This window comes from Pimephales promelas, chromosome 13, assembly GCF_988280905.1.
Source record: "Pimephales promelas chromosome 13, fPimPro1.hap1.1, whole genome shotgun sequence".
In the NCBI taxonomy this organism is placed as follows: Eukaryota; Metazoa; Chordata; class Actinopteri; order Cypriniformes; family Leuciscidae; genus Pimephales; species Pimephales promelas.
Window position 1 is genome coordinate 7,097,069 of NC_142781.1, and position 26,256 is coordinate 7,123,324.

Below are 26,256 nucleotides of genomic sequence, written 5' to 3' on the forward strand. Positions count from 1 at the left end.
TCAGTTCGAAACCGAGCAGAAACAGCAATTGGCTTTTGGCAGAAAATTTAAACTGTTTGCCACAACAGGAGGGCTCAGCTCACTTTTCCTTTGTACACTTTTTAACAAGCCTGCACCAGAAGATTTCTGTCTGCACATAAAGGGCTTGTTTCCGTAGTGTAGTGGTTATCACGTTCGCCTCACACGCGAAAGGTCCCCAGTTCGAAACTGGGCGGAAACTGTGGATGGTCTTTGCTAACATTTTTCAGTGGTTTTCTGTTGAGCAGGTCAGAACACTTGCAGGGCGATTTGCGGTGTAAATTCTTTAGAAAAGGACTAAAACAAAACAAATGACCATTGAAGTTTCCTGTAGAGTGATAAAAAATGTTAAGTCTGCCAACAAAAATAGCAGCTTTTTGCCATTTTAAGGACAGTGGGCAGTCTATCGTTTCAGTCGCTTTTGAACAAGCGTACGCTAAAAGAGGTCGGACTGTCTTCCAAGCTAAGTTTCCGTAGTGTAGTGGTTATCACGTTCGCTTTACACGTGAAAGGTCCTCAGTTCGAAACTGGGCGGAAACAAGTAAAGGGGTTTTTAATATACGTGCTGAAATTCGCAACAAAGTTTTTGGACTATTGAAATTAGGTGAGGGCAATTGTACCAAAGAGCTGTAGGCAGACTGCCATTCCGAATGAGCTCTTATCTGTTGTTTGTGGAATTTAAACAGCTTGTCACAATGCTTGCAGGAAAGATTATGGGATGGAGCCATTTTCGAAAAAGCACATGTCTTACATAAGGAGGTTTCTGTAGTGTAGTGGTGATCACGTTCGCCTAACAAGCGAAAGGGCCTCGGTTCGAAACCGAGCAGAAACAGCAATTGGCTTTTGGCAGAAAATTTAAACTGTTTGCCACAACAGGAGGGCTCAGCTCACTTTTCCTTTGTACACTTTTTAACAAGCCTGCACCAGAAGATTTCTGTCTGCACCTGAAGGGCTTGTTTCCGTAGTGTAGTGGTTATCACGTTCGCCTCACACGCGAAAGGTCCCCAGTTCGAAACTGGGCGGAAACTGTGGATGGTCTTTGCTAACATTTTTTCAGTGGTTTTCTGTTGAGCAGGTCAGAACACTTGCAGGGCGATTTGTGGTGTAAATTCTTTAGAAAAGGACTAAAACAAAACAAATGACCATTGAAGTTTCCTGTAGAGTAATAAAAAATGTTTAGTCTGCCAACAAAAATAGCAGCTTTTTGCCATTTTAAGGACAGTGGGCAGTCTATCGTTTCAGTCGCTTTTGAACAAGCGTACGCTAAAAGAGGTCGGACTTTCTTCCAAGTTAAGTTTCCGTAGTGTAGTGGTTATCACGTTCGCTTTACACGCGAAAGGTCCTCAGTTCGAAACTGGGCTGAAACAAGTAAAGGGGTTTTTAATATACGTGCTGAAATTCGCAACAAAGTTTTTGGACTAATGAAATTAGGTGAGGGCAATTGTACCAAAGAGCTGTAGGCAGACTGCCATTCCGAATGAGCTCTTATCTGTTATTTGTGGAATTTAAACAGCTTGTCACAATGCTTGCAGGAAAGATTATGGGATGGAGCCATTTTCGAAAAAGCACATGTCTTACATAAGGAGGTTTCTGTAGTGTAGTGGTGATCACGTTCGCCTAACACGCGAAAGGGCCTCAGTTTGAAACCGAGCAGAAACAGCAATTGGCTTTTGGCAGAAAATTTAAACTGTTTGCCACAACAGGAGGGCTCAGCTCACTTTTCCTTTGTACACTTTTTAACAAGCCTGCACCAGAAGATTTCTGTCTGCACATAAAGGGCTTGTTTCCGTAGTGTAGTGGTTATCACGTTCGCCTCACACGCGAAAGGTCCCCAGTTCGAAACTGGGCGGAAACTGTGGATGGTCTTTGCTAACATTTTTCAGTGGTTTTCTGTTGAGCAGGTCAGAACACTTGCAGGGCGATTTGCGGTGTAAATTCTTTAGAAAAGGACTAAAACAAAACAAATGACCATTGAAGTTTCCTGTAGAGTAATAAAAAATGTTAAGTCTGCCAACAAAAATAGCAGCTTTTTGCCATTTTAAGGACAGTGGGCAGTCTATCGTTTCAGTCGCTTTTGAACAAGCGTACGCTAAAAGAGGTCGGACTGTCTTCCAATTTAAGTTTCCGTAGTGTAGTGGGTATCACGTTGGCTTTACACGCGAAAGGTCCTCATTTCGAAACTGGGCGGAAACAAGTAAAGGGGTATTTAATATACATGCTGAAATTCGCAACAAAGTTTTTGGACTATTGAAATTAGGTGAGGGCAATTGTACCAAAGAGCTGTAGGCAGACTGCCATTCTGAATGAGCTCTTATCTGTTATTTGTGGAATTTAAACAGCTTGTCACAATGCTTGCAGGAAAGATTATGGGAGGGAGCCATTTTCGAAAAAGCACATGTCTTACATAAGGAGGTTTCTGTAGTGTAGTGGTGATCACGTTCGCCTAACACGCGAAAGGGCCTCGGTTCGAAACCGAGCAGAAACAGCAATTGGCTTTTGGCAGAAAATTTAATCTGTTTGTCACAACAGGAGGGCTCAGCTCACTTTTCCTTGGTACACTTTTTAACAAGCCTGCACCAGAAGATTTCTGTCTGCACCTGAAGGGCTTGTTTCCGTAGTGTAGTGGTTATCACGTTCGCCTCACACGCGAAAGGTCCCCAGTTCGAAACTGGGCGGAAACTGTGGATGGTCTTTGCTAACATTTTTTCAGTGGTTTTCTGTTGAGCGGGTCAGAACACTTGCAGGGCGATTTGTGGTGTAAATTCTTTAGAAAAGGACTAAAACAAAACAAATGACCATTGAAGTTTCCTGTAGAGTAATAAAAAAATGTTTAGTCTGCCAACAAAAATAGCAGCTTTTTGCCATTTTAAGGACAGTGGGCATTCTATCGTTTCAGTCGCTTTTGAACAAGCGTACGCTAAAAGAGGTCGGACTGTCTTCCAAGATAAGTTTCCGTAGTGTAGTGGTTATCACGTTCGCTTTACACGCGAAAGGTCCTCATTTCGAAACTGGGCGGAAACAAGTAAAGGGGTTTTTAATATACGTGCTGAAATTCGCAACAAAGTTTTTGGACTATTGAAATTAGGTGAGGGCAATTGTACCAAAGAGCTGTAGGCAGACTGCCATTCCGAATGAGCTCTTATCTGTTGTTTGTGGAATTTAAACAGCTTGTCACAATGCTTGCAGGAAAGATTATGGGATGGAGCCATTTTCGAAAAAGCACATGTCTTACATAAGGAGGTTTCTGTAGTGTAGTGGTGATCACGTTCGCCTAACACGCGAAAGGGCCTCAGTTCGAAACCGAGCAGAAACAGCAATTGGCTTTTGGCAGAAAATTTAAACTGTTTGCCACAACAGGAGGGCTCAGCTCACTTTTCCTTTGTACACTTTTTAACAAGCCTGCACCAGAAGATTTCTGTCTGCACATAAAGGGCTTGTTTCCGTAGTGTAGTGGTTATCACGTTCGCCTCACACGCGAAAGGTCCCCAGTTCGAAACTGGGCGGAAACTGTGGATGGTCTTTGCTAACATTTTTCAGTGGTTTTCTGTTGAGCAGGTCAGAACACTTGCAGGGCGATTTGCGGTGTAAATTCTTTAGAAAAGGACTAAAACAAAACAAATGACCATTGAAGTTTCCTGTAGAGTAATAAAAAATGTTAAGTCTGCCAACAAAAATAGCAGCTTTTTGCCATTTTAAGGACAGTGGGCAGTCTATCGTTTCAGTCGCTTTTGAACAAGCGTACGCTAAAAGAGGTCGGACTGTCTTCCAATTTAAGTTTCCGTAGTGTAGTGGGTATCACGTTGGCTTTACACGCGAAAGGTCCTCATTTCGAAACTGGGCGGAAACAAGTAAAGGGGTATTTAATATACATGCTGAAATTCGCAACAAAGTTTTTGGACTTTTGAAATTAGGTGAGGGCAATTGTACCAAAGAGCTGTAGGCAGACTGCCATTCTGAATGAGCTCTTATCTGTTATTTGTGGAATTTAAACAGCTTGTCACAATGCTTGCAGGAAAGATTATGGGAGGGAGCCATTTTCGAAAAAGCACATGTCTTACATAAGGAGGTTTCTGTAGTGTAGTGGTGATCACGTTCGCCTAACACGCGAAAGGGCCTCGGTTCGAAACCGAGCAGAAACAGCAATTGGCTTTTGGCAGAAAATTTAATCTGTTTGTCACAACAGGAGGGCTCAGCTCACTTTTCCTTGGTACACTTTTTAACAAGCCTGCACCAGAAGATTTCTGTCTGCACCTGAAGGGCTTGTTTCTGTAGTGTAGTGGTTATCACGTTCGCCTCACACGCGAAAGGTCCCCAGTTCGAAACTGGGTGGAAACTGTGGATGGTCTTTGCTAACATTTTTTCAGTGGTTTTCTGTTGAGCGGGTCAGAACACTTGCAGGGCGATTTGTGGTGTAAATTCTTTAGAAAAGGACTAAAACAAAACAAATGACCATTGAAGTTTCCTGTAGAGTAATAAAAAATGTTTAGTCTGCCAACAAAAATAGCAGCTTTTTGCCATTTTAAGGACAGTGGGCATTCTATCGTTTCAGTCGCTTTTGAACAAGCGTACGCTAAAAGAGGTCGGACTGTCTTCCAAGATAAGTTTCCGTAGTGTAGTGGTTATCACGTTCGCTTTACACGCGAAAGGTCCTCAGTTCGAAACTGGGCGGAAACAAGTAAAGGGGTTTTTAATATACGTGCTGAAATTCGCAACAAAGTTTTTGGACTATTGAAATTAGGTGAGGGCAATTGTACCAAAGAGCTGTAGGCAGACTGCCATTCCGAATGAGCTCTTATCTGTTGTTTGTGGAATTTAAACAGCTTGTCACAATGCTTGCAGGAAAGATTATGGGATGGAGCCATTTTCGAAAAAGCACATGTCTTACATAAGGAGGTTTCTGTAGTGTAGTGGTGATCACGTTTGCCTAACAAGCGAAAGGGCCTCGGTTCGAAACCGAGCAGAAACAGCAATTGGCTTTTGGCAGAAAATTTAAACTGTTTGCCACAACAGGAGGGCTCAGCTCACTTTTCCTTTGTACACTTTTTAACAAGCCTGCACCAGAAGATTTCTGTCTGCACCTGAAGGGCTTGTTTCCGTAGTGTAGTGGTTATCACGTTCGCCTCACACGCGAAAGGTCCCCAGTTCGAAACTGGGCGGAAACTGTGGATGGTCTTTGCTAACATTTTTTCAGTGGTTTTCTGTTGAGCGGGTCAGAACACTTGCAGGGCGATTTGTGGTGTAAATTCTTTAGAAAAGGACTAAAACAAAACAAATGACCATTGAAGTTTCCTGTAGAGTAATAAAAAATGTTTAGTCTGCCAACAAAAATAGCAGCTTTTTGCCATTTTAAGGACAGTGGGCATTCTATCGTTTCAGTCGCTTTTGAACAAGCGTACGCTAAAAGAGGTCGGACTGTCTTCCAACATAAGTTTCCGTAGTGTAGTGGTTATCACGTTCGCTTTACACGCGAAAGGTCCTCATTTCGAAACTGGGCGGAAACAAGTAAAGGGGTTTTTAATATACGTGCTGAAATTCGCAACAAAGTTTTTGGACTATTGAAATTAGGTGAGGGCAATTGTACCAAAGAGCTGTAGGCAGACTGCCATTCCGAATGAGCTCTTATCTGTTGTTTGTGGAATTTAAACAGCTTGTCACAATGCTTGCAGGAAAGATTATGGGATGGAGCCATTTTCGAAAAAGCACATGTCTTACATAAGGAGGTTTCTGTAGTGTAGTGGTGATCACGTTCGCCTAACACGCGAAAGGGCCTCGGTTCGAAACCGAGCAGACACAGCAATTGGCTTTTGGCAGAAAATTTAAACTGTTTGCCACAACAGGAGGGCTCAGCTCACTTTTCCTTGGTACACTTTTTAACAAGCCTGCACCAGAAGATTTATGTCTGCACCTGAAGGGCTTGTTTCCGTAGTGTAGTGGTTATCACGTTCGCCTCACACGTGAAAGGTCCCCAGTTCGAAACTGGGCGGAAACTGTGGATGGTCTTTGCTAACATTTTTTCAGTGGTTTTCTGTTGAGCGGGTCAGAACACTTGCAGGGCGATTTGTGGTGTAAATTCTTTAGAAAAGGACTAAAACAAAACAAATGACCATTGAAGTTTCCTGTAGAGTAATAAAAAATGTTTAGTCTGCCAACAAAAATAGCAGCTTTTTGCCATTTTAAGGACAGTGGGCAGTCTATCGTTTCAGTCGCTTTTGAACAAGCGTACGCTAAAAGAGGTCGGACTGTCTTCCAAGATAAGTTTCCGTAGTGTAGTGGTTATCACGTTCGCTTTACACGCGAAAGGTCCTCAGTTCGAAACTGGGCGGAAACAAGTAAAGGGGTTTTTAATATACGTGCTGAAATTCGCAACAAATTTTTTGGACTATTGAAATTAGGTGAGGGCAATTGTACCAAAGAGCTGTAGGCAGACTGCCATTCCGAATGAGCTCTTATCTGTTGTTTTTGGAATTTAAACAGCTTGTCACAATGCTTGCAGGAAAGATTATGGGATGGAGCCATTTTCGAAAAAGCACATGTCTTACATAAGGAGGTTTCTGTAGTGTAGTGGTGATCACGTTCGCCTAACACGCGAAAGGGCCTCGGTTCGAAACCGAGCAGAAACAGCAATTGGCTTTTGGCAGAAAATTTAAACTGTTTGCCACAAAAGGAGGGCTCAGCTCACTTTTCCTTTGTACACTTTTTAACAAGCCTGCACCAGAAGATTTCTGTCTGCACATAAAGGGCTTGTTTCCGTAGTGTAGTGGTTATCACGTTCGCTTCACACGTGAAAGGTCCCCAGTTCGAAACTGGGCGGAAACTGTGGATGGTCTTTGCTAACATTTTTCAGTGGTTTTCTGTTGAGCAGGTCAGAACACTTGCAGGGCGATTTGCGGTGTAAATTCTTTAGAAAAGGACTAAAACAAAACAAATGACCATTGAAGTTTCCTGTAGAGTAATAAAAAAAAATGTTTAGTCTGCCAACAAAAATAGCAGCTTTTTGCCATTTTTAAGGACAGTGGGCAGTCTATCGTTTCAGTCGCTTTTGAACAAGCGTACGCTAAAAGAGGTCGGACTGTCTTCCAAGTTAAGTTTCCGTAGTGTAGTGGTTATCACGTTCGCTTTACACGCGAAAGGTCCTCAGTTCGAAACTGGGCGGAAACAAGTAAAGGGGTTTTTAATATACGTGCTGAAATTCGCAACAAAGTTTTTGGACTATTGAAATTAGGTGAGGGCAATTGTACCAAAGAGCTGTAGGCAGACTGCCATTCCGAATGAGCTCTTATCTGTTGTTTGTGGAATTTAAACAGCTTGTCACAATGCTTGCAGGAAAGATTATGGGATGGAGCCATTTTCGAAAAAGCACATATCTTACATAAGGAGGTTTCTGTAGTGTAGTGGTGATCACGTTCGCCTAACACGCGAAAGGGCCTCGGTTCGAAACCGAGCAGAAACAGCAATTGGCTTTTGGCAGAAAATTTAAACTGTTTGCCACAACAGGAGGGCTCAGCTCACTTTTCCTTTGTACACTTTTTAACAAGCCTGCACCAGAAGATTTCTGTCTGCACATAAAGGGCTTGTTTCCGTAGTGTAGTGGTTATCACGTTCGCCTCACACGCGAAAGGTCCCCAGTTCGAAACTGGGCGGAAACTGTGGATGGTCTTTGCTAACATTTTTCAGTGGTTTTCTGTTGAGCAGGTCAGAACACTTGCAGGGCGATTTGCGGTGTAAATTCTTTAGAAAAGGACTAAAACAAAACAAATGACCATTGAAGTTTCCTGTAGAGTAATAAAAAATGTTTAGTCTGCCAACAAAAATAGCAGCTTTTTGCCATTTTAAGGACAGTGGGCAGTCTATCGTTTCAGTCGCTTTTGAACAAGCGTACGCTAAAAGAGGTCGGACTGTCTTCCAAGTTAAGTTTCCGTAGTGTAGTGGGTATCACGTTGGCTTTACACGCGAAAGGTCCTCATTTCGAAACTGGGCGGAAACAAGTAAAGGGGTATTTAATATACATGCTGAAATTCGCAACAAAGTTTTTGGACTATTGAAATTAGGTGAGGGCAATTGTACCAAAGAGCTGTAGGCAGACTGCCATTCTGAATGAGCTCTTATCTGTTATTTGTGGAATTTAAACAGCTTGTCACAATGCTTGCAGGAAAGATTATGGGAGGGAGCCATTTTCGAAAAAGCACATGTCTTACATAAGGAGGTTTCTGTAGTGTAGTGGTGATCACGTTCGCATAACACGCGAAAGGGCCTCGGTTCGAAACCGAGCAGAAACAGCAATTGGCTTTTGGCAGAAAATTTAATCTGTTTGTCACAACAGGAGGGCTCAGCTCACTTTTCCTTGGTACACTTTTTAACAAGCCTGCACCAGAAGATTTCTGTCTGCACCTGAAGGGCTTGTTTCTGTAGTGTAGTGGTTATCACGTTCGCCTCACACGCGAAAGGTCCCCAGTTCGAAACTGGGTGGAAACTGTGGATGGTCTTTGCTAACATTTTTTCAGTGGTTTTCTGTTGAGCGGGTCAGAACACTTGCAGGGCGATTTGTGGTGTAAATTCTTTAGAAAAGGACTAAAACAAAACAAATGACCATTGAAGTTTCCTGTAGAGTAATAAAAAATGTTTAGTCTGCCAACAAAAATAGCAGCTTTTTGCCATTTTAAGGACAGTGGGCATTCTATCGTTTCAGTCGCTTTTGAACAAGCGTACGCTAAAAGAGGTCGGACTGTCTTCCAAGATAAGTTTCCGTAGTGTAGTGGTTATCACGTTCGCTTTACACGCAAAAGGTCCTCAGTTCGAAACTGGGCGGAAACAAGTGAAGGGGTTTTTAATATACGTGCTGAAATTCGCAACAAAGTTTTTGGACTATTGAAATTAGGTGAGGGCAATTGTACCAAAGAGCTGTAGGCAGACTGCCATTCCGAATGAGCTCTTATCTGTTGTTTGTGGAATTTAAACAGCTTGTCACAATGCTTGCAGGAAAGATTATGGGATGGAGCCATTTTCGAAAAAGCACATATCTTACATAAGGAGGTTTCTGTAGTGTAGTGGTGATCACGTTCGCCTAACACGCGAAAGGGCCTCGGTTCGAAACCGAGCAGAAACAGCAATTGGCTTTTGGCAGAAAATTTAAACTGTTTGCCACAACAGGAGGGCTCAGCTCACTTTTCCTTTGTACACTTTTTAACAAGCCTGCACCAGAAGATTTCTGTCTGCACATAAAGGGCTTGTTTCCGTAGTGTAGTGGTTATCACGTTCGCCTCACACGCGAAAGGTCCCCAGTTCGAAACTGGGCGGAAACTGTGGATGGTCTTTGCTAACATTTTTCAGTGGTTTTCTGTTGAGCAGGTCAGAACACTTGCAGGGCGATTTGCGGTGTAAATTCTTTAGAAAAGGACTAAAACAAAACAAATGACCATTGAAGTTTCCTGTAGAGTAATAAAAAATGTTTAGTCTGCCAACAAAAATAGCAGCTTTTTGCCATTTTAAGGACAGTGGGCAGTCTATCGTTTCAGTCGCTTTTGAACAAGCGTACGCTAAAAGAGGTCGGACTGTCTTCCAAGTTAAGTTTCCGTAGTGTAGTGGGTATCACGTTGGCTTTACACGCGAAAGGTCCTCATTTTGAAACTGGGCGGAAACAAGTAAAGGGGTATTTAATATACATGCTGAAATTCGCAACAAAGTTTTTGGACTATTGAAATTAGGTGAGGGCAATTGTACCAAAGAGCTGTAGGCAGACTGCCATTCTGAATGAGCTCTTATCTGTTATTTGTGGAATTTAAACAGCTTGTCACAATGCTTGCAGGAAAGATTATGGGAGGGAGCCATTTTCGAAAAAGCACATGTCTTACATAAGGAGGTTTCTGTAGTGTAGTGGTGATCACGTTCGCCTAACACGCGAAAGGGCCTCGGTTCGAAACCGAGCAGAAACAGCAATTGGCTTTTGGCAGAAAATTTAATCTGTTTGTCACAACAGGAGGGCTCAGCTCACTTTTCCTTGGTACACTTTTTAACAAGCCTGCACCAGAAGATTTCTGTCTGCACCTGAAGGGCTTGTTTCTGTAGTGTAGTGGTTATCACGTTCGCCTCACACGCGAAAGGTCCCCAGTTCGAAACTGGGTGGAAACTGTGGATGGTCTTTGCTAACATTTTTTCAGTGGTTTTCTGTTGAGCGGGTCAGAACACTTGCAGGGCGATTTGTGGTGTAAATTCTTTAGAAAAGGACTAAAACAAAACAAATGACCATTGAAGTTTCCTGTAGAGTAATAAAAAATGTTTAGTCTGCCAACAAAAATAGCAGCTTTTTGCCATTTTAAGGACAGTGGGCATTCTATCGTTTCAGTCGCTTTTGAACAAGCGTACGCTAAAAGAGGTCGGACTGTCTTCCAAGATAAGTTTCCGTAGTGTAGTGGTTATCACGTTCGCTTTACACGCGAAAGGTCCTCAGTTCGAAACTGGGCGGAAACAAGTAAAGGGGTTTTTAATATACGTGCTGAAATTCGCAACAAAGTTTTTGGACTATTGAAATTAGGTGAGGGCAATTGTACCAAAGAGCTGTAGGCAGACTGCCATTCCGAATGAGCTCTTATCTGTTGTTTGTGGAATTTAAACAGCTTGTCACAATGCTTGCAGGAAAGATTATGGGATGGAGCCATTTTCGAAAAAGCACATATCTTACATAAGGAGGTTTCTCTAGTGTAGTGGTGATCACGTTCGCCTAACACGCGAAAGGGCCTCGGTTCGAAACCGAGCAGAAACAGCAAGTGGCTTTTGGCAGAAAATTTAAACTGTTTGCCACAACAGGAGGGCTCAGCTCACTTTTCCTTTGTACACTTTTTAACAAGCCTGCACCAGAAGATTTCTGTCTGCATATAAAGGGCTTGTTTCCGTAGTGTAGTGGTTATCACGTTCGCCTCACACGCGAAAGGTCCCCAGTTCGAAACTGGGCGGAAACTGTGGATGGTCTTTGCTAACATTTTTCAGTGGTTTTCTGTTGAGCAGGTCAGAACACTTGCAGGGCGATTTGCTGTGTAAATTCTTTAGAAAAGGACTAAAACAAAACAAATGACCATTGAAGTTTCCTGTAGAGTGATAAAAAATGTTAAGTCTGCCAACAAAAATAGCAGCTTTTTGCCATTTTAAGGACAGTGGGCAGTCTATCGTTTCAGTCGCTTTTGAACAAGCGTACGCTAAAAGAGGTCGGACTGTCTTCCAAGCTAAGTTTCCGTAGTGTAGTGGTTATCACGTTCGCTTTACACGTGAAAGGTCCTCAGTTCGAAACTGGGCGGAAACAAGTAAAGGGGTTTTTAATATACGTGCTGAAATTCGCAACAAAGTTTTTGGACTATTGAAATTAGGTGAGGGCAATTGTACCAAAGAGCTGTAGGCAGACTGCCATTCCGAATGAGCTCTTATCTGTTGTTTGTGGAATTTAAACAGCTTGTCACAATGCTTGCAGGAAAGATTATGGGATGGAGCCATTTTCGAAAAAGCACATGTCTTACATAAGGAGGTTTCTGTAGTGTAGTGGTGATCACGTTCGCCTAACACGCGAAAGGGCCTCGGTTCGAAACCGAGCAGAAACAGCAATTGGCTTTTGGCAGAAAATTTAAACTGTTTGCCACAACAGGAGGGCTCAGCTCACTTTTCCTTTGTACACTTTTTAACAAGCCTGCACCAGAAGATTTCTGTCTGCACCTAAAGGGCTTGTTTCCGTAGTGTAGTGGTTATCACGTTCGCCTCACACGCGAAAGGTCCCCAGTTCGAAACTGGGCGGAAACTGTGGATGGTCTTTGCTAACATTTTTCAGTGGTTTTCTGTTGAGCAGGTCAGAACACTTGCAGGGCGATTTGCGGTGTAAATTCTTTAGAAAAGGACTAAAACAAAACAAATGACCATTGAAGTTTCCTGTAGAGTAATAAAAAATGTTAAGTCTGCCAACAAAAATAGCAGCTTTTTGCCATTTTAAGGACAGTGGGCAGTCTATCGTTTCAGTCGCTTTTGAACAAGCGTACGCTAAAAGAGGTCGGACTGTCTTCCAAGTTAAGTTTCCGTAGTGTAGTGGTTATCACGTTCGCTTTACACGCGAAAGGTCCTCAGTTCGAAACTGGGCTGAAACAAGTAAAGGGGTTTTTAATATACGTGCTGAAATTCGCAACAAAGTTTTTGGACTATTGAAATTAGGTGAGGGCAATTGTACCAAAGAGCTGTAGGCAGACTGCCATTCCGAATGAGCTCTTATCTGTTATTTGTGGAATTTAAACAGCTTGTCAAAATGCTTGCAGGAAAGATTATGGGATGGAGCCATTTTCGAAAAAGCACATGTCTTACATAAGGAGGTTTCTGTAGTGCAGTGGTGATCACGTTCGCCTAACACGCGAAAGGGCCTCGGTTCGAAACCGAGCAGAAACAGCAATTGGCTTTTGGCAGAAAATTTAAACCGTTTGCCACAACAGGAGGGCTCAGCTCACTTTTCCTTTGTACACTTTTTAACAAGCCTGCACCAGAAGATTTCTGTCTGCACCTAAAGGGCTTGTTTCCGTAGTGTAGTGGTTATCACGTTCGCCTCACACGCAAAAGGTCCCCAGTTTGAAACTGGGTGGAAACTGTGGATGGTCTTTGCTAACATTTTTCAGTGGTTTTCTGTTGAGCAGGTCAGAACACTTGCAGGGCGATTTGCGGTGTAAATTCTTTAGAAAAGGACTAAAACAAAACAAATGACCATTGAAGTTTCCTGTAGAGTAATAAAAAATGTTTAGTCTGCCAACAAAAATAGCAGCTTTTTGCCATTTTAAGGACAGTGGGCAGTCTATCGTTTCAGTCGCTTTTGAACAAGCGTACGCTAAAAGAGGTCGGACTGTCTTCCAAGATAAGTTTCCGTAGTGTAGTGGTTATCACGTTCGCTTTAAACGCGAAAGGTCCTCAGTTCGAAACTGGGCGGAAACAAGTAAAGGGGTTTTTAATATACGTGCTGAAATTCGCAACAAAGTTTTTGGACTATTGAAATTAGGTGAGGGCAATTGTACCAAAGAGCTGTAGGCAGACTGCCATTCCGAATGAGCTCTTATCTGTTGTTTGTGGAATTTAAACAGCTTGTCACAATGCTTGCAGGAAAGATTATGGGATGGAGCCATTTTCGAAAAAGCACATATCTTACATAAGGAGGTTTCTGTAGTGTAGTGGTGATCACGTTCGCCTAACACGCGAAAGGGCCTCGGTTCGAAACCGAGCAGAAACAGCAATTGGCTTTTGGCAGAAAATTTAAACCGTTTGCCACAACAGGAGGGCTCAGCTCACTTTTCCTTTGTACACTTTTTAACAAGCCTGCACCAGAAGATTTCTGTCTGCATATAAAGGGCTTGTTTCCGTAGTGTAGTGGTTATCACGTTCGCCTCACACGCGAAAGGTCCCCAGTTCGAAACTGGGCGGAAACTGTGGATGGTCTTTGCTAACATTTTTCAGTGGTTTTCTGTTGAGCAGGTCAGAACACTTGCAGGGCGATTTGCGGTGTAAATTCTTTAGAAAAGGACTAAAACAAAACAAATGACCATTGAAGTTTCCTGTAGAGTAATAAAAAATGTTAAGTCTGCCAACAAAAATAGCAGCTTTTTGCCATTTTAAGGACAGTGGGCAGTCTATCGTTTCAGTCGCTTTTGAACAAGCGTACGCTAAAAGAGGTCGGACTGTCTTCCAAGTTAAGTTTCCGTAGTGTAGTGGTTATCACGTTCGCTTTACACGCGAAAGGTCCTCAGTTCGAAACTGGGCTGAAACAAGTAAAGGGGTTTTTAATATACGTGCTGAAATTCGCAACAAAGTTTTTGGACTATTGAAATTAGGTGAGGGCAATTGTACCAAAGAGCTGTAGGCAGACTGCCATTCCGAATGAGCTCTTATCTGTTATTTGTGGAATTTAAACAGCTTGTCACAATGCTTGCAGGAAAGATTATGGGATGGAGCCATTTTCGAAAAAGCACATATCTTACATAAGGAGGTTTCTGTAGTGTAGTGGTGATCACGTTCGCCTAACACGCGAAAGGGCCTCGGTTCGAAACCGAGCAGAAACAGCAATTGGCTTTTGGCAGAAAATTTAAACTGTTTGCCACAACAGGAGGGCTCAGCTCACTTTTCCTTGGTACACTTTTTAACAAGCCTGCACCAGAAGATTTCTGTCTGCACCTGAAGGGCTTGTTTCCGTAGTGTAGTGGTTATCACGTTCGCCTCACACGCGAAAGGTCCCCAGTTCGAAACTGGGCGGAAACTGTGGATGGTCTTTGCTAACATTTTTTCAGTGGTTTTCTGTTGAGCGGGTCAGAACACTTGCAGGGCGATTTGTGGTGTAAATTCTTTAGAAAAGGACTAAAACAAAACAAATGACCATTGAAGTTTCCTGTAGAGTAATAAAAAATGTTTAGTCTGCCAACAAAAATAGCAGCTTTTTGCCATTTTAAGGACAGTGGGCAGTCTATCGTTTCAGTCGCTTTTGAACAAGCGTACGCTAAAAGAGGTCGGACTGTCTTCCAAGATAAGTTTCCGTAGTGTAGTGGTTATCACGTTCGCTTTACACGCGAAAGGTCCTCAGTTCGAAACTGGGCGGAAACAAGTAAAGGGGTTTTTAATATACGTGCTGAAATTCGCAACAAAGTTTTTGGACTATTGAAATTAGGTGAGGGCAATTGTACCAAAGAGCTGTAGGCAGACTGCCATTCCGAATGAGCTCTTATCTGTTGTTTGTGGAATTTAAACAGCTTGTCACAATGCTTGCAGGAAAGATTATGGGATGGAGCCATTTTCGAAAAAGCACATGTCTTACATAAGGAGGTTTCTGTAGTGTAGTGGTGATCACGTTCGCCTAACACGCGAAAGGGCCTCGGTTCGAAACCGAGCAGACACAGCAATTGGCTTTTGGCAGAAAATTTAAACTGTTTGCCACAACAGGAGGGCTCAGCTCACTTTTCCTTGGTACACTTTTTAACAAGCCTGCACCAGAAGATTTATGTCTGCACCTGAAGGGCTTGTTTCCGTAGTGTAGTGGTTATCACGTTCGCCTCACACGTGAAAGGTCCCCAGTTCGAAACTGGGCGGAAACTGTGGATGGTCTTTGCTAACATTTTTTCAGTGGTTTTCTGTTGAGCGGGTCAGAACACTTGCAGGGCGATTTGTGGTGTAAATTCTTTAGAAAAGGACTAAAACAAAACAAATGACCATTGAAGTTTCCTGTAGAGTAATAAAAAATGTTTAGTCTGCCAACAAAAATAGCAGCTTTTTGCCATTTTAAGGACAGTGGGCAGTCTATCGTTTCAGTCGCTTTTGAACAAGCGTACGCTAAAAGAGGTCGGACTGTCTTCCAAGATAAGTTTCCGTAGTGTAGTGGTTATCACGTTCGCTTTACACGCGAAAGGTCCTCAGTTCGAAACTGGGCGGAAACAAGTAAAGGGGTTTTTAATATACGTGCTGAAATTCGCAACAAATTTTTTGGACTATTGAAATTAGGTGAGGGCAATTGTACCAAAGAGCTGTAGGCAGACTGCCATTCCGAATGAGCTCTTATCTGTTGTTTTTGGAATTTAAACAGCTTGTCACAATGCTTGCAGGAAAGATTATGGGATGGAGCCATTTTCGAAAAAGCACATGTCTTACATAAGGAGGTTTCTGTAGTGTAGTGGTGATCACGTTCGCCTAACACGCGAAAGGGCCTCGGTTCGAAACCGAGCAGAAACAGCAATTGGCTTTTGGCAGAAAATTTAAACTGTTTGCCACAAAAGGAGGGCTCAGCTCACTTTTCCTTTGTACACTTTTTAACAAGCCTGCACCAGAAGATTTCTGTCTGCACATAAAGGGCTTGTTTCCGTAGTGTAGTGGTTATCACGTTCGCTTCACACGTGAAAGGTCCCCAGTTCGAAACTGGGCGGAAACTGTGGATGGTCTTTGCTAACATTTTTCAGTGGTTTTCTGTTGAGCAGGTCAGAACACTTGCAGGGCGATTTGCGGTGTAAATTCTTTAGAAAAGGACTAAAACAAAACAAATGACCATTGAAGTTTCCTGTAGAGTAATAAAAAAAAATGTTTAGTCTGCCAACAAAAATAGCAGCTTTTTGCCATTTTTAAGGACAGTGGGCAGTCTATCGTTTCAGTCGCTTTTGAACAAGCGTACGCTAAAAGAGGTCGGACTGTCTTCCAAGTTAAGTTTCCGTAGTGTAGTGGTTATCACGTTCGCTTTACACGCGAAAGGTCCTCAGTTCGAAACTGGGCGGAAACAAGTAAAGGGGTTTTTAATATACGTGCTGAAATTCGCAACAAAGTTTTTGGACTATTGAAATTAGGTGAGGGCAATTGTACCAAAGAGCTGTAGGCAGACTGCCATTCCGAATGAGCTCTTATCTGTTGTTTGTGGAATTTAAACAGCTTGTCACAATGCTTGCAGGAAAGATTATGGGATGGAGCCATTTTCGAAAAAGCACATATCTTACATAAGGAGGTTTCTGTAGTGTAGTGGTGATCACGTTCGCCTAACACGCGAAAGGGCCTCGGTTCGAAACCGAGCAGAAACAGCAATTGGCTTTTGGCAGAAAATTTAAACTGTTTGCCACAACAGGAGGGCTCAGCTCACTTTTCCTTTGTACACTTTTTAACAAGCCTGCACCAGAAGATTTCTGTCTGCACATAAAGGGCTTGTTTCCGTAGTGTAGTGGTTATCACGTTCGCCTCACACGCGAAAGGTCCCCAGTTCGAAACTGGGCGGAAACTGTGGATGGTCTTTGCTAACATTTTTCAGTGGTTTTCTGTTGAGCAGGTCAGAACACTTGCAGGGCGATTTGCGGTGTAAATTCTTTAGAAAAGGACTAAAACAAAACAAATGACCATTGAAGTTTCCTGTAGAGTAATAAAAAATGTTTAGTCTGCCAACAAAAATAGCAGCTTTTTGCCATTTTAAGGACAGTGGGCAGTCTATCGTTTCAGTCGCTTTTGAACAAGCGTACGCTAAAAGAGGTCGGACTGTCTTCCAAGTTAAGTTTCCGTAGTGTAGTGGGTATCACGTTGGCTTTACACGCGAAAGGTCCTCATTTCGAAACTGGGCGGAAACAAGTAAAGGGGTATTTAATATACATGCTGAAATTCGCAACAAAGTTTTTGGACTATTGAAATTAGGTGAGGGCAATTGTACCAAAGAGCTGTAGGCAGACTGCCATTCTGAATGAGCTCTTATCTGTTATTTGTGGAATTTAAACAGCTTGTCACAATGCTTGCAGGAAAGATTATGGGAGGGAGCCATTTTCGAAAAAGCACATGTCTTACATAAGGAGGTTTCTGTAGTGTAGTGGTGATCACGTTCGCATAACACGCGAAAGGGCCTCGGTTCGAAACCGAGCAGAAACAGCAATTGGCTTTTGGCAGAAAATTTAATCTGTTTGTCACAACAGGAGGGCTCAGCTCACTTTTCCTTGGTACACTTTTTAACAAGCCTGCACCAGAAGATTTCTGTCTGCACCTGAAGGGCTTGTTTCTGTAGTGTAGTGGTTATCACGTTCGCCTCACACGCGAAAGGTCCCCAGTTCGAAACTGGGTGGAAACTGTGGATGGTCTTTGCTAACATTTTTTCAGTGGTTTTCTGTTGAGCGGGTCAGAACACTTGCAGGGCGATTTGTGGTGTAAATTCTTTAGAAAAGGACTAAAACAAAACAAATGACCATTGAAGTTTCCTGTAGAGTAATAAAAAATGTTTAGTCTGCCAACAAAAATAGCAGCTTTTTGCCATTTTAAGGACAGTGGGCATTCTATCGTTTCAGTCGCTTTTGAACAAGCGTACGCTAAAAGAGGTCGGACTGTCTTCCAAGATAAGTTTCCGTAGTGTAGTGGTTATCACGTTCGCTTTACACGCAAAAGGTCCTCAGTTCGAAACTGGGCGGAAACAAGTGAAGGGGTTTTTAATATACGTGCTGAAATTCGCAACAAAGTTTTTGGACTATTGAAATTAGGTGAGGGCAATTGTACCAAAGAGCTGTAGGCAGACTGCCATTCCGAATGAGCTCTTATCTGTTGTTTGTGGAATTTAAACAGCTTGTCACAATGCTTGCAGGAAAGATTATGGGATGGAGCCATTTTCGAAAAAGCACATATCTTACATAAGGAGGTTTCTGTAGTGTAGTGGTGATCACGTTCGCCTAACACGCGAAAGGGCCTCGGTTCGAAACCGAGCAGAAACAGCAATTGGCTTTTGGCAGAAAATTTAAACTGTTTGCCACAACAGGAGGGCTCAGCTCACTTTTCCTTTGTACACTTTTTAACAAGCCTGCACCAGAAGATTTCTGTCTGCACATAAAGGGCTTGTTTCCGTAGTGTAGTGGTTATCACGTTCGCCTCACACGCGAAAGGTCCCCAGTTCGAAACTGGGCGGAAACTGTGGATGGTCTTTGCTAACATTTTTCAGTGGTTTTCTGTTGAGCAGGTCAGAACACTTGCAGGGCGATTTGCGGTGTAAATTCTTTAGAAAAGGACTAAAACAAAACAAATGACCATTGAAGTTTCCTGTAGAGTAATAAAAAATGTTTAGTCTGCCAACAAAAATAGCAGCTTTTTGCCATTTTAAGGACAGTGGGCAGTCTATCGTTTCAGTCGCTTTTGAACAAGCGTACGCTAAAAGAGGTCGGACTGTCTTCCAAGTTAAGTTTCCGTAGTGTAGTGGGTATCACGTTGGCTTTACACGCGAAAGGTCCTCATTTTGAAACTGGGCGGAAACAAGTAAAGGGGTATTTAATATACATGCTGAAATTCGCAACAAAGTTTTTGGACTATTGAAATTAGGTGAGGGCAATTGTACCAAAGAGCTGTAGGCAGACTGCCATTCTGAATGAGCTCTTATCTGTTATTTGTGGAATTTAAACAGCTTGTCACAATGCTTGCAGGAAAGATTATGGGAGGGAGCCATTTTCGAAAAAGCACATGTCTTACATAAGGAGGTTTCTGTAGTGTAGTGGTGATCACGTTCGCCTAACACGCGAAAGGGCCTCGGTTCGAAACCGAGCAGAAACAGCAATTGGCTTTTGGCAGAAAATTTAATCTGTTTGTCACAACAGGAGGGCTCAGCTCACTTTTCCTTGGTACACTTTTTAACAAGCCTGCACCAGAAGATTTCTGTCTGCACCTGAAGGGCTTGTTTCTGTAGTGTAGTGGTTATCACGTTCGCCTCACACGCGAAAGGTCCCCAGTTCGAAACTGGGTGGAAACTGTGGATGGTCTTTGCTAACATTTTTTCAGTGGTTTTCTGTTGAGCGGGTCAGAACACTTGCAGGGCGATTTGTGGTGTAAATTCTTTAGAAAAGGACTAAAACAAAACAAATGACCATTGAAGTTTCCTGTAGAGTAATAAAAAATGTTTAGTCTGCCAACAAAAATAGCAGCTTTTTGCCATTTTAAGGACAGTGGGCATTCTATCGTTTCAGTCGCTTTTGAACAAGCGTACGCTAAAAGAGGTCGGACTGTCTTCCAAGATAAGTTTCCGTAGTGTAGTGGTTATCACGTTCGCTTTACACGCGAAAGGTCCTCAGTTCGAAACTGGGCGGAAACAAGTAAAGGGGTTTTTAATATACGTGCTGAAATTCGCAACAAAGTTTTTGGACTATTGAAATTAGGTGAGGGCAATTGTACCAAAGAGCTGTAGGCAGACTGCCATTCCGAATGAGCTCTTATCTGTTGTTTGTGGAATTTAAACAGCTTGTCACAATGCTTGCAGGAAAGATTATGGGATGGAGCCATTTTCGAAAAAGCACATATCTTACATAAGGAGGTTTCTCTAGTGTAGTGGTGATCACGTTCGCCTAACACGCGAAAGGGCCTCGGTTCGAAACCGAGCAGAAACAGCAAGTGGCTTTTGGCAGAAAATTTAAACTGTTTGCCACAACAGGAGGGCTCAGCTCACTTTTCCTTTGTACACTTTTTAACAAGCCTGCACCAGAAGATTTCTGTCTGCATATAAAGGGCTTGTTTCCGTAGTGTAGTGGTTATCACGTTCGCCTCACACGCGAAAGGTCCCCAGTTCGAAACTGGGCGGAAACTGTGGATGGTCTTTGCTAACATTTTTCAGTGGTTTTCTGTTGAGCAGGTCAGAACACTTGCAGGGCGATTTGCTGTGTAAATTCTTTAGAAAAGGACTAAAACAAAACAAATGACCATTGAAGTTTCCTGTAGAGTGATAAAAAATGTTAAGTCTGCCAACAAAAATAGCAGCTTTTTGCCATTTTAAGGACAGTGGGCAGTCTATCGTTTCAGTCGCTTTTGAACAAGCGTACGCTAAAAGAGGTCGGACTGTCTTCCAAGCTAAGTTTCCGTAGTGTAGTGGTTATCACGTTCGCTTTACACGTGAAAGGTCCTCAGTTCGAAACTGGGCGGAAACAAGTAAAGGGGTTTTTAATATACGTGCTGAAATTCGCAACAAAGTTTTTGGACTATTGAAATTAGGTGAGGGCAATTGTACCAAAGAGCTGTAGGCAGACTGCCATTCCGAATGAGCTCTTATCTGTTGTTTGTGGAATTTAAACAGCTTGTCACAATGCTTGCAGGAAAGATTATGGGATGGAGCCATTTTCGAAAAAGCACATGTCTTACATAAGGAGGTTTCTGTAGTGTAGTGGTGATCACGTTCGCCTAACACGCGAAAGGGCCTCGGTTCGAAACCGAGCAGAAACAGCAATTGGCTTTTGGCAGAAAATTTAAACTGTTTGCCACAACAGGAGGGCTCAGCTCACTTTTCCTTTGTACACTTTTTAACAAGCCTGCACCAGAAGATTTCTGTCTGCACCTAAAGGGCTTGTTTCCGTAGTGTAGTGGTTATCACGTTCGCCTCACACGCGAAAGGTCCCCAGTTCGAAACTGGGCGGAAACTGTGGATGGTCTTTGCTAACATTTTTCAGTGGTTTTCTGTTGAGCAGGTCAGAACACTTGCAGGGCGATTTGCGGTGTAAATTCTTTAGAAAAGGACTAAAACAAAACAAATGACCATTGAAGTTTCCTGTAGAGTAATAAAAAATGTTAAGTCTGCCAACAAAAATAGCAGCTTTTTGCCATTTTAAGGACAGTGGGCAGTCTATCGTTTCAGTCGCTTTTGAACAAGCGTACGCTAAAAGAGGTCGGACTGTCTTCCAAGTTAAGTTTCCGTAGTGTAGTGGTTATCACGTTCGCTTTACACGCGAAAGGTCCTCAGTTCGAAACTGGGCTGAAACAAGTAAAGGGGTTTTTAATATACGTGCTGAAATTCGCAACAAAGTTTTTGGACTATTGAAATTAGGTGAGGGCAATTGTACCAAAGAGCTGTAGGCAGACTGCCATTCCGAATGAGCTCTTATCTGTTATTTGTGGAATTTAAACAGCTTGTCAAAATGCTTGCAGGAAAGATTATGGGATGGAGCCATTTTCGAAAAAGCACATGTCTTACATAAGGAGGTTTCTGTAGTGCAGTGGTGATCACGTTCGCCTAACACGCGAAAGGGCCTCGGTTCGAAACCGAGCAGAAACAGCAATTGGCTTTTGGCAGAAAATTTAAACCGTTTGCCACAACAGGAGGGCTCAGCTCACTTTTCCTTTGTACACTTTTTAACAAGCCTGCACCAGAAGATTTCTGTCTGCATATAAAGAGCTTGTTTCCGTAGTGTAGTGGTTATCACGTTCGCCTCACACGCAAAAGGTCCCCAGTTTGAAACTGGGTGGAAACTGTGGATGGTCTTTGCTAACATTTTTCAGTGGTTTTCTGTTGAGCAGGTCAGAACACTTGCAGGGCGATTTGCGGTGTAAATTCTTTAGAAAAGGACTAAAACAAAACAAATGACCATTGAAGTTTCCTGTAGAGTAATAAAAAATGTTAAGTCTGCCAACAAAAATAGCAAGTTTTTGCCATTTTAAGGACAGTGGGCAGTCTATCGTTTCAGTCGCTTTTGAACAAGCGTACGCTAAAAGGGGTCGGACTGTCTTCCAATTTAAGTTTCCGTAGTGTAGTGGTTATCACGTTGGCTTTACACGCGAAAGGTCCTCAGTTCGAAAATGGGCGGAAACAAGTAAAGGGGTATTTAATATACATGCTGAAATTCGCAACAAAGTTTTTGGACTATTGAAATTAGGTGAGGGCAATTGTACCAAAGAGCTGTAGGCAGACTGCCATTCCGAATGAGCTCTTATCTGTTATTTGTGGAATTTAAACAGCTTGTCACAATGCTTGCAGGAAAGATTATGGGATGGAGCCATTTTCGAAAAAGCACATGTCTTACATAAGGAGGTTTCTGTAGTGTAGTGGTGATCACGTTCGCCTAACGCGCGAAAGGGCCTCGGTTCGAAACCGAGCAGAAACAGCAATTGGCTTTTGGCAGAAAATTTAAACTGTTTGCCACAACAGGAGGGCTCAGCTCACTTTTCCTTGGTACACTTTTTAACAAGCCTGCACCAGAAGATTTCTGTCTGCACCTAAAGGGCTTGTTTCCGTAGTGTAGTGGTTATCACGTTCGCCTCACACGCGAAAGGTCCCCAGTTCGAAACTGGGCGGAAACTGTGGATGGTCTTTGCTAACATTTATTCAGTGGTTTTCTGTTGAGCGGGTCAGAACACTTGCAGGGCGATTTGTGGTGTAAATTCTTTAGAAAAGGACTAAAACAAAACAAATGACCATTGAAGTTTCCTGTAGAGTAATAAAAAATGTTTAGTCTGCCAACAAAAATAGCAGCTTTTTGCCATTTTAAGGACAGTGGGCAGTCTATCGTTTCAGTCGCTTTTGAACAAGCGTACGCTAAAAGAGGTCGGACTGTCTTCCAAGATAAGTTTCCGTAGTGTAGTGGTTATCACGTTCGCTTTAAACGCGAAAGGTCCTCAGTTCGAAACTGGGCGGAAACAAGTAAAGGGGTTTTTAATATACGTGCTGAAATTCGCAACAAAGTTTTTGGACTATTGAAATTAGGTGAGGGCAATTGTACCAAAGAGCTGTAGGCAGACTGCCATTCCGAATGAGCTCTTATCTGTTGTTTGTGGAATTTAAACAGCTTGTCACAATGCTTGCAGGAAAGATTATGGGATGGAGCCATTTTCGAAAAAGCACATATCTTACATAAGGAGGTTTCTGTAGTGTAGTGGTGATCACGTTCGCCTAACACGCGAAAGGGCCTCGGTTCGAAACCGAGCAGAAACAGCAATTGGCTTTTGGCAGAAAATTTAAACCGTTTGCCACAACAGGAGGGCTCAGCTCACTTTTCCTTTGTACACTTTTTAACAAGCCTGCACCAGAAGATTTCTGTCTGCATATAAAGGGCTTGTTTCCGTAGTGTAGTGGTTATCACGTTCGCCTCACACGCGAAAGGTCCCCAGTTCGAAACTGGGCGGAAACTGTGGATGGTCTTTGCTAACATTTTTCAGTGGTTTTCTGTTGAGCAGGTCAGAACACTTGCAGGGCGATTTGCGGTGTAAATTCTTTAGAAAAGGACTAAAACAAAACAAATGACCATTGAAGTTTCCTGTAGAGTAATAAAAAATGTTAAGTCTGCCAACAAAAATAGCAGCTTTTTGCCATTTTAAGGACAGTGGGCAGTCTATCGTTTCAGTCGCTTTTGAACAAGCGTACGCTAAAAGAGGTCGGACTGTCTTCCAAGTTAAGTTTCCGTAGTGTAGTGGTTATCACGTTCGCTTTACACGCGAAAGGTCCTCAGTTCGAAACTGGGCTGAAACAAGTAAAGGGGTTTTTAATATACGTGCTGAAATTCGCAACAAAGTTTTTGGACTATTGAAATTAGGTGAGGGCAATTGTACCAAAGAGCTGTAGGCAGACTGCCATTCCGAATGAGCTCTTATCTGTTATTTGTGGAATTTAAACAGCTTGTCACAATGCTTGCAGGAAAGATTATGGGATGGAGCCATTTTCGAAAAAGCACATATCTTACATAAGGAGGTTTCTGTAGTGTAGTGGTGATCACGTTCGCCTAACACGCGAAAGGGCCTCGGTTCGAAACCGAGCAGAAACAGCAATTGGCTTTTGGCAGAAAATTTAAACTGTTTGCCACAACAGGAGGGCTCAGCTCACTTTTCCTTGGTACACTTTTTAACAAGCCTGCACCAGAAGATTTCTGTCTGCACCTGAAGGGCTTGTTTCCGTAGTGTAGTGGTTATCACGTTCGCCTCACACGCGAAAGGTCCCCAGTTCGAAACTGGGCGGAAACTGTGGATGGTCTTTGCTAACATTTTTTCAGTGGTTTTCTGTTGAGCGGGTCAGAACACTTGCAGGGCGATTTGTGGTGTAAATTCTTTAGAAAAGGACTAAAACAAAACAAATGACCATTGAAGTTTCCTGTAGAGTAATAAAAAATGTTTAGTCTGCCAACAAAAATAGCAGCTTTTTGCCATTTTAAGGACAGTGGGCAGTCTATCGTTTCAGTCGCTTTTGAACAAGCGTACGCTAAAAGAGGTCGGACTGTCTTCCAAGATAAGTTTCCGTAGTGTAGTGGTTATCACGTTCGCTTTACACGCGAAAGGTCCTCAGTTCGAAACTGGGCGGAAACAAGTAAAGGGGTTTTTAATATACGTGCTGAAATTCGCAACAAAGTTTTTGGACTATTGAAATTAGGTGAGGGCAATTGTACCAAAGAGCTGTAGGCAGACTGCCATTCCGAATGAGCTCTTATCTGTTGTTTGTGGAATTTAAACAGCTTGTCACAATGCTTGCAGGAAAGATTATGGGATGGAGCCATTTTCAAAAAAGCACATATCTTACATAAGGAGGTTTCTGTAGTGTAGTGGTGATCACGTTCGCCTAACACGCGAAAGGGCCTCGGTTCGAAACCGAGCAGAAACAGCAGTTGGCTTTTGGCAGAAAATTTAAACTGTTTGCCACAACAGGAGGGCTCAGCTCACTTTTCCTTTGTACACTTTTTAACAAGCCTGCACCAGAAGATTTCTGTCTGCACATAAAGGGCTTGTTTCCGTAGTGTAGTGGTTATCACGTTCGCCTCACACGCGAAAGGTCCCCAGTTCGAAACTGGGCGGAAACTGTGGATGGTCTTTGCTAACATTTTTTCAGTGGTTTTCTGTTGAGCGGGTCAGAACACTTGCAGGGCGATTTGTGGTGTAAATTCTTTAGAAAAGGACTAAAACAAAACAAATGACCATTGAAGTTTCCTGTAGAGTAATAAAAAATGTTTAGTCTGCCAACAAAAATAGCAGCTTTTTGCCATTTTAAGGACAGTGGGCAGTCTATCGTTTCAGTCGCTTTTGAACAAGCGTACGCTAAAAGAGGTCGGACTGTCTTCCAAGTTAAGTTTCCGTAGTGTAGTGGTTATCACGTTCGCTTTACACGCGAAAGGTCCTCAGTTCGAAACTGGGCGGAAACAAGTAAAGGGGTTTTTAATATACGTGCTGAAATTCGCAACAAAGTTTTTGGACTATTGAAATTAGGTGAGGGCAATTGTACCAAAGAGCTGTAGGCAGACTGCCATTCCGAATGAGCTCTTATCTGTTGTTTGTGGAATTTAAACAGCTTGTCACAATGCTTGCAGGAAAGATTATGGGATGGAGCCATTTTCGAAAAAGCACATATCTTACATAAGGAGGTTTCTGTAGTGTAGTGGTGATCACGTTCGCCTAACACGCGAAAGGGCCTCGGTTCGAAACCGAGCAGAAACAGCAGTTGGCTTTTGGCAGAAAATTTAAACTGTTTGCCACAACAGGAGGGCTCAGCTCACTTTTCCTTTGTACACTTTTTAACAAGCCTGCACCAGAAGATTTCTGTCTGCACATAAAGGGCTTGTTTCCGTAGTGTAGTGGTTATCACGTTCGCCTCACACGCGAAAGGTCCCCAGTTCGAAACTGGGCGGAAACTGTGGATGGTCTTTGCTAACATTTTTCAGTGGTTTTCTGTTGAGCAGGTCAGAACACTTGCAGGGCGATTTGCGGTGTAAATTCTTTAGAAAAGGACTAAAACAAAACAAATGACCATTGAAGTTTCCTGTAGAGTAATAAAAAATGTTAAGTCTGCCAACAAAAATAGCAGCTTTTTGCCATTTTAAGGACAGTGGGCAGTCTATCGTTTCAGTCGCTTTTGAACAAGCGTACGCTAAAAGAGGTCGGACTGTCTTCCAAGTTAAGTTTCCGTAGTGTAGTGGTTATCACGTTCGCTTTACACGCGAAAGGTCCTCAGTTCGAAACTGGGCGGAAACAAGTAAAGGGGTTTTTAATATACGTGCTGAAATTCGCAACAAAGTTTTTGGACTATTGAAATTAGGTGAG

At 42.7% G+C, this 26,256-nt stretch overlaps 56 non-coding genes across 56 annotated transcripts; all 56 read left to right on the forward strand.

Annotated features, from left to right (window-relative positions):
* The first annotated feature begins 147 nt into the window (after nucleotides 1-147).
* trnav-cac (transfer RNA valine (anticodon CAC)) lies at nucleotides 148-220 on the forward strand. Its single transcript has one exon. It is a non-coding gene; the product is annotated as a tRNA-Val (tRNA).
* A 265-nt stretch (nucleotides 221-485) lies between these two features.
* On the forward strand, nucleotides 486-558 carry trnav-uac (transfer RNA valine (anticodon UAC)). Its single transcript has one exon. It is a non-coding gene; the product is annotated as a tRNA-Val (tRNA).
* Nucleotides 559-777: 219 nt separating this feature from the next.
* Nucleotides 778-850, forward strand: trnav-aac (transfer RNA valine (anticodon AAC)). Its single transcript has one exon. It is a non-coding gene; the product is annotated as a tRNA-Val (tRNA).
* Nucleotides 851-973: 123 nt separating this feature from the next.
* trnav-cac (transfer RNA valine (anticodon CAC)) lies at nucleotides 974-1,046 on the forward strand. The gene has a single exon. It is a non-coding gene; the product is annotated as a tRNA-Val (tRNA).
* A 754-nt stretch (nucleotides 1,047-1,800) lies between these two features.
* Nucleotides 1,801-1,873, forward strand: trnav-cac (transfer RNA valine (anticodon CAC)). The gene has a single exon. It is a non-coding gene; the product is annotated as a tRNA-Val (tRNA).
* A 557-nt stretch (nucleotides 1,874-2,430) lies between these two features.
* trnav-aac (transfer RNA valine (anticodon AAC)) lies at nucleotides 2,431-2,503 on the forward strand. Its single transcript has one exon. It is a non-coding gene; the product is annotated as a tRNA-Val (tRNA).
* Nucleotides 2,504-2,626: 123 nt separating this feature from the next.
* Nucleotides 2,627-2,699, forward strand: trnav-cac (transfer RNA valine (anticodon CAC)). The gene has a single exon. It is a non-coding gene; the product is annotated as a tRNA-Val (tRNA).
* A 755-nt stretch (nucleotides 2,700-3,454) lies between these two features.
* Nucleotides 3,455-3,527, forward strand: trnav-cac (transfer RNA valine (anticodon CAC)). Its single transcript has one exon. It is a non-coding gene; the product is annotated as a tRNA-Val (tRNA).
* Nucleotides 3,528-4,084: 557 nt separating this feature from the next.
* On the forward strand, nucleotides 4,085-4,157 carry trnav-aac (transfer RNA valine (anticodon AAC)). Its single transcript has one exon. It is a non-coding gene; the product is annotated as a tRNA-Val (tRNA).
* A 462-nt stretch (nucleotides 4,158-4,619) lies between these two features.
* Nucleotides 4,620-4,692, forward strand: trnav-uac (transfer RNA valine (anticodon UAC)). Its single transcript has one exon. It is a non-coding gene; the product is annotated as a tRNA-Val (tRNA).
* Nucleotides 4,693-5,107: 415 nt separating this feature from the next.
* Nucleotides 5,108-5,180, forward strand: trnav-cac (transfer RNA valine (anticodon CAC)). The gene has a single exon. It is a non-coding gene; the product is annotated as a tRNA-Val (tRNA).
* A 1,093-nt stretch (nucleotides 5,181-6,273) lies between these two features.
* Nucleotides 6,274-6,346, forward strand: trnav-uac (transfer RNA valine (anticodon UAC)). The gene has a single exon. It is a non-coding gene; the product is annotated as a tRNA-Val (tRNA).
* Nucleotides 6,347-6,565: 219 nt separating this feature from the next.
* Nucleotides 6,566-6,638, forward strand: trnav-aac (transfer RNA valine (anticodon AAC)). Its single transcript has one exon. It is a non-coding gene; the product is annotated as a tRNA-Val (tRNA).
* Nucleotides 6,639-7,103: 465 nt separating this feature from the next.
* On the forward strand, nucleotides 7,104-7,176 carry trnav-uac (transfer RNA valine (anticodon UAC)). Its single transcript has one exon. It is a non-coding gene; the product is annotated as a tRNA-Val (tRNA).
* A 219-nt stretch (nucleotides 7,177-7,395) lies between these two features.
* Nucleotides 7,396-7,468, forward strand: trnav-aac (transfer RNA valine (anticodon AAC)). Its single transcript has one exon. It is a non-coding gene; the product is annotated as a tRNA-Val (tRNA).
* Nucleotides 7,469-7,591: 123 nt separating this feature from the next.
* trnav-cac (transfer RNA valine (anticodon CAC)) lies at nucleotides 7,592-7,664 on the forward strand. Its single transcript has one exon. It is a non-coding gene; the product is annotated as a tRNA-Val (tRNA).
* A 1,384-nt stretch (nucleotides 7,665-9,048) lies between these two features.
* Nucleotides 9,049-9,121, forward strand: trnav-aac (transfer RNA valine (anticodon AAC)). Its single transcript has one exon. It is a non-coding gene; the product is annotated as a tRNA-Val (tRNA).
* A 123-nt stretch (nucleotides 9,122-9,244) lies between these two features.
* On the forward strand, nucleotides 9,245-9,317 carry trnav-cac (transfer RNA valine (anticodon CAC)). Its single transcript has one exon. It is a non-coding gene; the product is annotated as a tRNA-Val (tRNA).
* A 557-nt stretch (nucleotides 9,318-9,874) lies between these two features.
* On the forward strand, nucleotides 9,875-9,947 carry trnav-aac (transfer RNA valine (anticodon AAC)). The gene has a single exon. It is a non-coding gene; the product is annotated as a tRNA-Val (tRNA).
* Nucleotides 9,948-10,409: 462 nt separating this feature from the next.
* On the forward strand, nucleotides 10,410-10,482 carry trnav-uac (transfer RNA valine (anticodon UAC)). Its single transcript has one exon. It is a non-coding gene; the product is annotated as a tRNA-Val (tRNA).
* Nucleotides 10,483-10,897: 415 nt separating this feature from the next.
* Nucleotides 10,898-10,970, forward strand: trnav-cac (transfer RNA valine (anticodon CAC)). Its single transcript has one exon. It is a non-coding gene; the product is annotated as a tRNA-Val (tRNA).
* A 265-nt stretch (nucleotides 10,971-11,235) lies between these two features.
* Nucleotides 11,236-11,308, forward strand: trnav-uac (transfer RNA valine (anticodon UAC)). The gene has a single exon. It is a non-coding gene; the product is annotated as a tRNA-Val (tRNA).
* A 219-nt stretch (nucleotides 11,309-11,527) lies between these two features.
* trnav-aac (transfer RNA valine (anticodon AAC)) lies at nucleotides 11,528-11,600 on the forward strand. The gene has a single exon. It is a non-coding gene; the product is annotated as a tRNA-Val (tRNA).
* A 123-nt stretch (nucleotides 11,601-11,723) lies between these two features.
* trnav-cac (transfer RNA valine (anticodon CAC)) lies at nucleotides 11,724-11,796 on the forward strand. The gene has a single exon. It is a non-coding gene; the product is annotated as a tRNA-Val (tRNA).
* Nucleotides 11,797-12,887: 1,091 nt separating this feature from the next.
* On the forward strand, nucleotides 12,888-12,960 carry trnal-uaa (transfer RNA leucine (anticodon UAA)). Its single transcript has one exon. It is a non-coding gene; the product is annotated as a tRNA-Leu (tRNA).
* Nucleotides 12,961-13,179: 219 nt separating this feature from the next.
* Nucleotides 13,180-13,252, forward strand: trnav-aac (transfer RNA valine (anticodon AAC)). The gene has a single exon. It is a non-coding gene; the product is annotated as a tRNA-Val (tRNA).
* Nucleotides 13,253-13,375: 123 nt separating this feature from the next.
* trnav-cac (transfer RNA valine (anticodon CAC)) lies at nucleotides 13,376-13,448 on the forward strand. The gene has a single exon. It is a non-coding gene; the product is annotated as a tRNA-Val (tRNA).
* Nucleotides 13,449-14,005: 557 nt separating this feature from the next.
* On the forward strand, nucleotides 14,006-14,078 carry trnav-aac (transfer RNA valine (anticodon AAC)). Its single transcript has one exon. It is a non-coding gene; the product is annotated as a tRNA-Val (tRNA).
* Nucleotides 14,079-14,201: 123 nt separating this feature from the next.
* On the forward strand, nucleotides 14,202-14,274 carry trnav-cac (transfer RNA valine (anticodon CAC)). Its single transcript has one exon. It is a non-coding gene; the product is annotated as a tRNA-Val (tRNA).
* Nucleotides 14,275-14,540: 266 nt separating this feature from the next.
* Nucleotides 14,541-14,613, forward strand: trnav-uac (transfer RNA valine (anticodon UAC)). Its single transcript has one exon. It is a non-coding gene; the product is annotated as a tRNA-Val (tRNA).
* Nucleotides 14,614-15,367: 754 nt separating this feature from the next.
* On the forward strand, nucleotides 15,368-15,440 carry trnav-uac (transfer RNA valine (anticodon UAC)). The gene has a single exon. It is a non-coding gene; the product is annotated as a tRNA-Val (tRNA).
* A 219-nt stretch (nucleotides 15,441-15,659) lies between these two features.
* trnav-aac (transfer RNA valine (anticodon AAC)) lies at nucleotides 15,660-15,732 on the forward strand. Its single transcript has one exon. It is a non-coding gene; the product is annotated as a tRNA-Val (tRNA).
* A 465-nt stretch (nucleotides 15,733-16,197) lies between these two features.
* Nucleotides 16,198-16,270, forward strand: trnav-uac (transfer RNA valine (anticodon UAC)). The gene has a single exon. It is a non-coding gene; the product is annotated as a tRNA-Val (tRNA).
* Nucleotides 16,271-16,489: 219 nt separating this feature from the next.
* trnav-aac (transfer RNA valine (anticodon AAC)) lies at nucleotides 16,490-16,562 on the forward strand. The gene has a single exon. It is a non-coding gene; the product is annotated as a tRNA-Val (tRNA).
* Nucleotides 16,563-16,685: 123 nt separating this feature from the next.
* trnav-cac (transfer RNA valine (anticodon CAC)) lies at nucleotides 16,686-16,758 on the forward strand. The gene has a single exon. It is a non-coding gene; the product is annotated as a tRNA-Val (tRNA).
* Nucleotides 16,759-18,142: 1,384 nt separating this feature from the next.
* Nucleotides 18,143-18,215, forward strand: trnav-aac (transfer RNA valine (anticodon AAC)). The gene has a single exon. It is a non-coding gene; the product is annotated as a tRNA-Val (tRNA).
* Nucleotides 18,216-18,338: 123 nt separating this feature from the next.
* On the forward strand, nucleotides 18,339-18,411 carry trnav-cac (transfer RNA valine (anticodon CAC)). Its single transcript has one exon. It is a non-coding gene; the product is annotated as a tRNA-Val (tRNA).
* Nucleotides 18,412-18,968: 557 nt separating this feature from the next.
* Nucleotides 18,969-19,041, forward strand: trnav-aac (transfer RNA valine (anticodon AAC)). Its single transcript has one exon. It is a non-coding gene; the product is annotated as a tRNA-Val (tRNA).
* Nucleotides 19,042-19,503: 462 nt separating this feature from the next.
* trnav-uac (transfer RNA valine (anticodon UAC)) lies at nucleotides 19,504-19,576 on the forward strand. The gene has a single exon. It is a non-coding gene; the product is annotated as a tRNA-Val (tRNA).
* Nucleotides 19,577-19,991: 415 nt separating this feature from the next.
* Nucleotides 19,992-20,064, forward strand: trnav-cac (transfer RNA valine (anticodon CAC)). The gene has a single exon. It is a non-coding gene; the product is annotated as a tRNA-Val (tRNA).
* A 265-nt stretch (nucleotides 20,065-20,329) lies between these two features.
* trnav-uac (transfer RNA valine (anticodon UAC)) lies at nucleotides 20,330-20,402 on the forward strand. The gene has a single exon. It is a non-coding gene; the product is annotated as a tRNA-Val (tRNA).
* Nucleotides 20,403-20,621: 219 nt separating this feature from the next.
* On the forward strand, nucleotides 20,622-20,694 carry trnav-aac (transfer RNA valine (anticodon AAC)). Its single transcript has one exon. It is a non-coding gene; the product is annotated as a tRNA-Val (tRNA).
* Nucleotides 20,695-20,817: 123 nt separating this feature from the next.
* Nucleotides 20,818-20,890, forward strand: trnav-cac (transfer RNA valine (anticodon CAC)). Its single transcript has one exon. It is a non-coding gene; the product is annotated as a tRNA-Val (tRNA).
* A 1,579-nt stretch (nucleotides 20,891-22,469) lies between these two features.
* On the forward strand, nucleotides 22,470-22,542 carry trnav-cac (transfer RNA valine (anticodon CAC)). The gene has a single exon. It is a non-coding gene; the product is annotated as a tRNA-Val (tRNA).
* A 266-nt stretch (nucleotides 22,543-22,808) lies between these two features.
* On the forward strand, nucleotides 22,809-22,881 carry trnal-uaa (transfer RNA leucine (anticodon UAA)). Its single transcript has one exon. It is a non-coding gene; the product is annotated as a tRNA-Leu (tRNA).
* A 219-nt stretch (nucleotides 22,882-23,100) lies between these two features.
* On the forward strand, nucleotides 23,101-23,173 carry trnav-aac (transfer RNA valine (anticodon AAC)). The gene has a single exon. It is a non-coding gene; the product is annotated as a tRNA-Val (tRNA).
* A 123-nt stretch (nucleotides 23,174-23,296) lies between these two features.
* trnav-cac (transfer RNA valine (anticodon CAC)) lies at nucleotides 23,297-23,369 on the forward strand. The gene has a single exon. It is a non-coding gene; the product is annotated as a tRNA-Val (tRNA).
* Nucleotides 23,370-23,926: 557 nt separating this feature from the next.
* On the forward strand, nucleotides 23,927-23,999 carry trnav-aac (transfer RNA valine (anticodon AAC)). The gene has a single exon. It is a non-coding gene; the product is annotated as a tRNA-Val (tRNA).
* Nucleotides 24,000-24,122: 123 nt separating this feature from the next.
* Nucleotides 24,123-24,195, forward strand: trnav-cac (transfer RNA valine (anticodon CAC)). The gene has a single exon. It is a non-coding gene; the product is annotated as a tRNA-Val (tRNA).
* Nucleotides 24,196-24,461: 266 nt separating this feature from the next.
* On the forward strand, nucleotides 24,462-24,534 carry trnav-uac (transfer RNA valine (anticodon UAC)). Its single transcript has one exon. It is a non-coding gene; the product is annotated as a tRNA-Val (tRNA).
* Nucleotides 24,535-24,753: 219 nt separating this feature from the next.
* Nucleotides 24,754-24,826, forward strand: trnav-aac (transfer RNA valine (anticodon AAC)). Its single transcript has one exon. It is a non-coding gene; the product is annotated as a tRNA-Val (tRNA).
* Nucleotides 24,827-24,949: 123 nt separating this feature from the next.
* trnav-cac (transfer RNA valine (anticodon CAC)) lies at nucleotides 24,950-25,022 on the forward strand. Its single transcript has one exon. It is a non-coding gene; the product is annotated as a tRNA-Val (tRNA).
* A 266-nt stretch (nucleotides 25,023-25,288) lies between these two features.
* trnav-uac (transfer RNA valine (anticodon UAC)) lies at nucleotides 25,289-25,361 on the forward strand. The gene has a single exon. It is a non-coding gene; the product is annotated as a tRNA-Val (tRNA).
* Nucleotides 25,362-25,580: 219 nt separating this feature from the next.
* Nucleotides 25,581-25,653, forward strand: trnav-aac (transfer RNA valine (anticodon AAC)). Its single transcript has one exon. It is a non-coding gene; the product is annotated as a tRNA-Val (tRNA).
* Nucleotides 25,654-25,776: 123 nt separating this feature from the next.
* On the forward strand, nucleotides 25,777-25,849 carry trnav-cac (transfer RNA valine (anticodon CAC)). Its single transcript has one exon. It is a non-coding gene; the product is annotated as a tRNA-Val (tRNA).
* Nucleotides 25,850-26,114: 265 nt separating this feature from the next.
* Nucleotides 26,115-26,187, forward strand: trnav-uac (transfer RNA valine (anticodon UAC)). Its single transcript has one exon. It is a non-coding gene; the product is annotated as a tRNA-Val (tRNA).
* The last annotated feature ends 69 nt before the right edge of the window (nucleotides 26,188-26,256 follow it).